Source organism: Bidens hawaiensis, unplaced genomic scaffold, assembly GCF_021521415.1.
Source record: "Bidens hawaiensis isolate Kalapana, Puna unplaced genomic scaffold, B.hawaiensis_p1.1 tig00009272_1, whole genome shotgun sequence".
Classification (NCBI taxonomy): domain Eukaryota; kingdom Viridiplantae; phylum Streptophyta; class Magnoliopsida; order Asterales; family Asteraceae; genus Bidens; species Bidens hawaiensis.
In genome coordinates this window covers 87818-95040 of record NW_027491684.1, presented here as the reverse complement: position 1 = coordinate 95040, position 7223 = coordinate 87818, and the positions used below count along the sequence as shown (strand labels likewise).

Genomic DNA, 7223 nt, shown 5'->3' with positions numbered 1-7223 from the left:
TACCGACAAGTTTTTTTTTTTACCAATAACAACATATAAGAATAATTGAAAAAAAAGAAACTTCAAAAATAATTTTTAAAAAAAGTTAAAAATAGTCTTTTAGGAGTTTTTAAGTTTTTTTTTAAATGAGTTTTCACTGGATCACGCCCATATATATATATACATATACATATATATATATATATATATATATATATATATTTATTTATAGAGAGAGAGAAAGAGAGAGAATTAAAAAGCCAATAAAGAAAATTTTTTAATTAAAAATAATAAATATATATTCAAATTTTTGTTTCTTCCATCATTCTTATATTTTGTTACTCTTCACTGGGAAAAAAATAAAAATAAAAAATATAAAAAATAAAAAAGGTCGTTGTAGTGCACATATATATTATTGTGTAATGCTGTTGTATTACATATGTGCAATATGTAACATTCCGAAATTTCCAAGTAATATTAATTATGTTACTTATTAATAGAGAGAAAGTTTACCCGGGTTATCAGGAAATAAATAATAGAATAGGAGTTGGTATGGGTCGGGCTAGTGTTGGGTAATGGATGTGGGTTGTGGACTTGGATTAATTAGGATGGGTTAAATGAGAATGGGCCTTAGGTCCATGGGATCTCAGGGATATAAATACCCTAACACCTCAAAATATCTTCATTCTATCTTTATCCAAGCACACTCCACACACACATACACTAACTTCGCCGGAACCGGGCCGAGCCAAGGGAAGAATCGGACTGATCCGAGAGTGAGAGAGGGCGACTAGTTGCGTTAACAAGTTAAAGGAGATCCAAACAAGCCCAAAAAGGTATGATTCTTGATCTTTGAAGTTTAAAGATCCAAGCTTTTTAGTGTATAAACGACCAAAAAAATGGTCGGGTAGCGTAGTGGGTGATATTGAACCATAGCAAGGGTGTTAAAATCGCTCGAAATGCCGATCAGAAATTAAAACAGCGGCTGCCTGGGCAACTTCGCCTTCATCTGGGCAACTTCGCCTTCAAAGTGACGAACTTCGCCTGCAAGCTAAGTTCGCCTGATGAACTTCGCCTGCAAGCTAAGTTCGCCTGATGGCAACTTCGCTGTAAAGTTAAGTTCGCCTAACTGGTAACTTCGCCTGAGGCCAAGTTCGCCTGATGACAACTTCGCCTGAAGCCAAGTTCGCCTGATGGCAACTTCGCTGTAAAGTTAAGTTCGCCTAACTGGTAACTTCGCCTGAGGCCAAGTTCGCCTGATGACAACTTCGCCTGAAGCCAAGTTCGCCTGATGGCAACTTCGCTGTAAAGCTAAGTTCGCCTAGCTGGTAACTTCGCCTAAAGCTAAGTTCGCCTAAGGTTAACTTCGCCTAAAGTCAAGTTCGATTAGAAAATAAATTAAAAACCTAATGAAAAATGTGTTAAGACAGTTAATGTAAATAAAATTTTTCCAAGCTGACCTGGCAGCTCGACCCCAGCCAGGGGCTCTGCCCCTTGGACCCTGCTAGGGGCTGCCGCCCCTAGACCCCGCTGCCAGGGGCGCTGCTCCCGGACCCCCGTTCGTTGTGGGTCATATAAAGATAGAAATACATTATGAGAAGTGATAGTTAATTGATACGTATACTTGTTATACAGTCAGCCGTGCACAACTGAAGAAAGGAATTACGATTAACGGTGAACGTAACCGTGTTCAGGTGAGTTTCTAGCCCCATTCCTTGTTATGTTTTCGGGGCTGTGTGCATACTCGATGTGTTGTTAATACATTTATCCTAAGTGATAAGTGTATGTCATATGTGATATGTGTGATAGATATGAATGATTGTTTGTCGGTACGCGAACGATCTTCGGATATTGCGCGTACTGTCAGGTTAAAAATAAAGGTACGAATATTATATATCGAAGATGTATGAATATTTCAAATGAATACTTGTCGGGGTGTGAACGATCTTCGGATATTGCACGTAACGACAAGGGGTATGGTTGTTAAATGAATGAGGTAAAGAATGCCTAGAGTGTTCTTATGTTATAATGTAAGTATGTGTGTATAGGTACACGAATGGCATGTGAGTTTTACGTTCGACATAGTAAGTTAGGATGGCAAATCCCTCTAGCTTCTGTCGGACATAGACTCGACTGGTGATGGCGTAGTTAAGGACTGCGAGCCTTATACGTGAAGTAGATGATATATGTAAACGTAGATAAGGACTGCGAACCTTATACGTAATGTAGATAGGCGTCAGCATAGGAAAGGACTGTGAACCTTATACGTGCTGTATTTGTAGCATAGGGGGGGACTGCGAACCTCGTACGTGCTATGAATTAGGTTGCAACATAGGGAAGGACTGCGAACCTTGTACGTGTTGTGGATGTATTTCAGCATAGGAAAGGACTGTGAACCTTATACGTGCTGATTTTGTAGCATAGGGGAGGACTGCGAACCTCGTACGTGCTATGAATTAGGTTGCAACATAGGGAAGGACTGTGAACCTTGTACGTGTTGTGGATGTACTATGGTATAGGGAAGGACCGCGATCCTTGTACGTACCATAAATGGTGAACATAGGTAAGGACTGCGAACCTTGTACGTGTTCACGACCTTGAGTACAGGTATAGACGGTGAACTATGAACGTACTCTCGGTAGACTGAGGTTAGTGATTGTAGATATGTATGTATGTATGGTAGCAAGTATGTATGTAGAACAGAAAGGTAACTAGTGAAGTATGGATATGTATCTACAGATATGTATGTATGTGTATGTATTGTATGGCGTTCGATTAACTAGAACTCACTCAGCGTAGCTGACTTTTAGTATGCACGCAGGTGAGCTGATTATAGAGTTAGCATGAGGATGACACACGGCATGGATTGAACGGCTGGCATATGAAGAAAGAAGTAAAGATGTTTTAAATATAAAGTTTTGTGTTATGGTATCAAAGAAAAGATTTAATGTTTTGTAACAAATGATTGATGCATTATATTCCGCGAAAAGTTTTAATAAACTCTGATTTGAAGAACTGTGTTTATGAGTAAATCCGACGCTAAAGTAGGGTCACCGGGTTCGGGGCCTTACAATTACATATGTGCAATAGTACGTATTTTTTATGTCCAATAGTGTTAATTACATATATTCAATAGTGTGTATTGTATATGTGTCATAGTGTTGTATTATATGCAAAAAAATATAAAAAATAAAATAAATGCTGATGTAATGCATATGTGCATTAGTATTTTTATTATACATACGCACTCGTGTGTATTCGATATGTGAATTAGTCTTATGTTGCATATATACATCAATATGTGCAATTGTGTTGTATTCTATGCAACACAACACTCTTGCGTATATGCAATACACACTATTCCACATACGCACTACACCGACGAAGTTGTTTTTTTTTTAACAATATCAACATATAAGAATAATAGAAAAAAAAGAAACTACAAAACATTTTTTTTTAAAGTTAAAAATGACACAAATTTGGATGGCTTAGTGAAAATCAGGAACTATTAAGTCTTGGCTAAGCTTGAAAAATGATTGCTCGTTTCAAACTTTTTTTTATCAATCTGAGCTCGAGTAGCTCGACTCGTTTTCATACATAAGTGGAATAGGTCTTTTGTTACTTTCATGTCTACGTTGGTAAAACGGTCAAGAGTTGACTTGCCAAGTTGCAAACATGTAGGAGGGTTTCTCTCTCTTTGGATAAACAATATTAATTTTTCTTTTCAACTTTTACATATTCTCATCTCTACTTTTCTTCAATTTTTTCACCTATCTTGATACATTTTCTCTCACTAACCTTTACACCTCATTTTTCATACTTTTAATGTTTCCTAGTGATTTAAAACTATAACATTTGGCAGTATATTTGGTCTTAGTTCGTAACTACGTAACGCAGATGTAACACGCATGTAACCAATTTCAGAAGTAGCACACGTTAATAAAGATGTACAATCTATATAACCATTTTGAATGTACTACATGCAAACTCTTGTAAGACGTATGTAACTAGTAAATGTGATACATATGTAACTACTAAACTCTTGTAATGCATATCTAACTAGTAAATTCATGATAGACGTATATAATTTAGTATTAAATGTAAAACTTATGTAACTCTATGTAACTACCACACTCTTGTAAGAAGTATGTAACTAGTAAATTCTTGTAACGCATATGTAACTAGTAAATTCTTGCAATACGTATATACCTAGTGAATTCTCGTAAAACGTATGTAAGACTTGTGAAATTAGTAAACTCTTTTAAGTAGCATGTAAGTCAGCAATTTTATTCTCTCAAAATTCTCTCTCTCTCTCTCTCTCTCTCTCTCTCTCTCTCTCTCCATATTCTTTCTTTATCTTTTCAACACACTCTCTCCCAACTTTTCAATAGCTGATAATTTATTTCCAGTTTTAGATGTAGAACATGTAATTTTAGATGTAAGTGTAAGATATTGGTAAATACTAGCTTGATTATTCCTTGATAATGCGTTACAATATATAGAGACGGAATGCAAATCCTAGAGACCTAAGGTGGGCCCGTGGGCTCACACTAATAATACATCATAATAATATAATCCAATACTCCCCCGCAGTCGGAACGGAAGGAAACCAGAAGTTCAGACTGGGTAAACATAAGGAAAAAAGGAAAACATAAAACAATAATCAAGATAAGTGTGCTTCGATCGAATCGGAAATCCAAAACTTTTGCCAACGAAACCATTGCTTGATTATATTATCCGTGGGCTTCAATGATACATCCATAATCCTGTAAGAAACGTGCAATGCGGCGGGGTAGCGACTGGATTAAAAAAAAAACTAACTCACTAGCAGCGTGTCGGCAGACCGTAGTCCTGCAGGCGGCACGAAAGAGGACCGAAGTCTAATGAGCAGCGGACCAAAGTCAGCGGCAATAATAGGGACCATAGTCCAATAAGCGGTGGTCCGAAGTCGACGACAATAAATAAAAACAAAAGAAAGCCATTGCGGTTCCGGCGCAAGGTACAACTTGACGGAGTAGGATCAAACAATTAACTCTGGCCCAAATTGGTAATACCTGTAATCCGCCACAAGTCCGGTAAATAAACAAAAAATAATTCGTCAAAACGACGTAAAAATTAGACTGGACAAAGGACATATTCACAAAAGTCAAACACTTTTGTCTTCTCTTGCGTAATGAAGTTGCAGCAAGCAAAACTACACCACAAATAAATGGTGATTTTGTTCCGTAAGAATCGAAGAGCGGCGGATAGGTGGCTACTTAGATGTGGTACCCAGATGTAGAAATCAACACCGTGCAATCAGAGAAACAGGGCGGCAGGTGGCGTTGTAAGTGGTTGGTTTGATGGCGGCTGATCGGAGGGAACAACCAAAATCTTGGATTGCCAATGAAGCTTTATTCAAACGGGAAACATAAAAAAAAATAAAAAAGAAATTGAAAACGAATGGCTACCAGACAGGGGCGGCCACGGCAGTGGCAACACGCCGCCCTGTCTAGGGTTTTTCTCAAGTGGCGGCGGCTAGGGTTTGTATTTGTGAGAAAGGAAAAAGGTCTAGAACCTTATGGTTCTGATACCATGTAAGATATTGATAAATACTAGCTTGATTATTCCTTGATAATGCATTACAATATATAGAGACGGAATGCAAATTCTAGAGACCTAAGGTGGGCCCGTGGACTCACACTAATAATACATCATAATAATATAATCCAATAGGTTCCAATAGTAAGATCCAGACAGAATTACAAATTTTGTTCTTTAAAAAAAGCCAAATTACGGTTCGTGTCCTTTTTTAAGTTTCCTTGCAGGCGGTATCCTTTAAACATTTTTTTCCTACACGTTATGTCCTTTACGCTAACTGGGTTAGAAAAACTCAGTTAAATACCCTCACGTGAGGCGCATGTGAGGGCATTTTTGTCTTTTCGCCTGTAATTTGTCTAATATATATTAAAATGATTCTCTCTCTCTCTCTCTCTCTCTCTCTCTCTCTCCACACCAACACCAACACCACCACTTCTTCTTAAATCCGGCACCATCTCCTAGAAACAAGCCGATGAGGCCATTCCGCTCCGGCGAGGAAGACGACAACACCATCTCCGGTCTTCTTCTCCGGCGAGGAAGACGGCAGCTTTCATGAAAATCATGACTAACCTGATTTTGACTTTAAGGTCAATTACATGCCTGCATAATTTTACATGAAACAAAAACCCATTAAAGCAGCCAAACAAAACAAACCCGGATCGGAAGAAAATCATCAAAATGATAGATTTTATTATTATTATTGGTTTCTAATATGAATCAATAATATTCATATTCACCATCTAATAATAATAATAATATAAACATCAGATCTACCGGAAACCAGTCATGCGACGAGCCGGAAGACCCAAGACCGTCGCCGGAGATCCGATCGGACCGCCGCCGGGCGAGCCCCGGTACCGCGGCGTCCGTAAGCGTCCCTGGGGACGGTTCGCGGCGGAGATCCGTGACCCGTGGAAGAAAGCCCGTGTTTAGTTAGGTACGTTTGATTCCGCCGAGGACGCCGCACGCGCCTACGACTCCGCCGCACGTGCCCTCCGTGGATCCAAAGCCAAGACTAATTTTCCTCCTTTAACAAACGAAACGATTGATGATATGATGATGACGTCAGATCGGCGTCACGGTCACGCCAAGCCCGTGCCGACGATGAGCGGCATGAGCAGCACCGTGGAGTCTGCCACACGGCCGACTGTGAACCCGGTTCATAGATTGAAATTAAAGCCGGTTCAGGTGGATGACGATTGCCATAGTAATTGCGACTCGTCGGAGTCGGTGGTGGATGATTATTACTGTGACGTGGATCTGACGTCATCTTCGTCACGGAAGCCGTTACCGTTTGATCTGAACCTGCCTCCGCCGCCGGTGTCTGATGAGTATGGACTTTGTTCTAGAGAGAGAGAGAGAGAGAAGATGGGAAGAGAGAGAGAGAGAGAATCATTTTAATATATATTAGACAAATTACAGACGAAAAGACAAAAATGTCCTGACAAAAATGTCCTCACATGCGCCTCACGTGAGGGTATTTAACTGAGTTTTTCTAACCCAGTTAGCGTAAAGGACATAACGTGTAGGAAAAAAATGTTTAAAGGATACCGCCTGCAAGGAAACTTAAAAAAGGACATGAACCGTAATTTGGCTTTTTTTAAAGGACAAAATTTGTAATTGGGTCTAAGATCCATGCAAACATTTTTAATTTAATTTATTAA

At 39.1% G+C, this 7223-nt stretch overlaps 1 pseudogene; it reads left to right on the top strand.

Moving 5' to 3' along the window:
- Window positions 1-6205: 6205 nt before the first annotated feature.
- Window positions 6206-6960, top strand: LOC143531861 (ethylene-responsive transcription factor 3-like; annotated as a pseudogene).
- The last annotated feature ends 263 nt before the right edge of the window (window positions 6961-7223 follow it).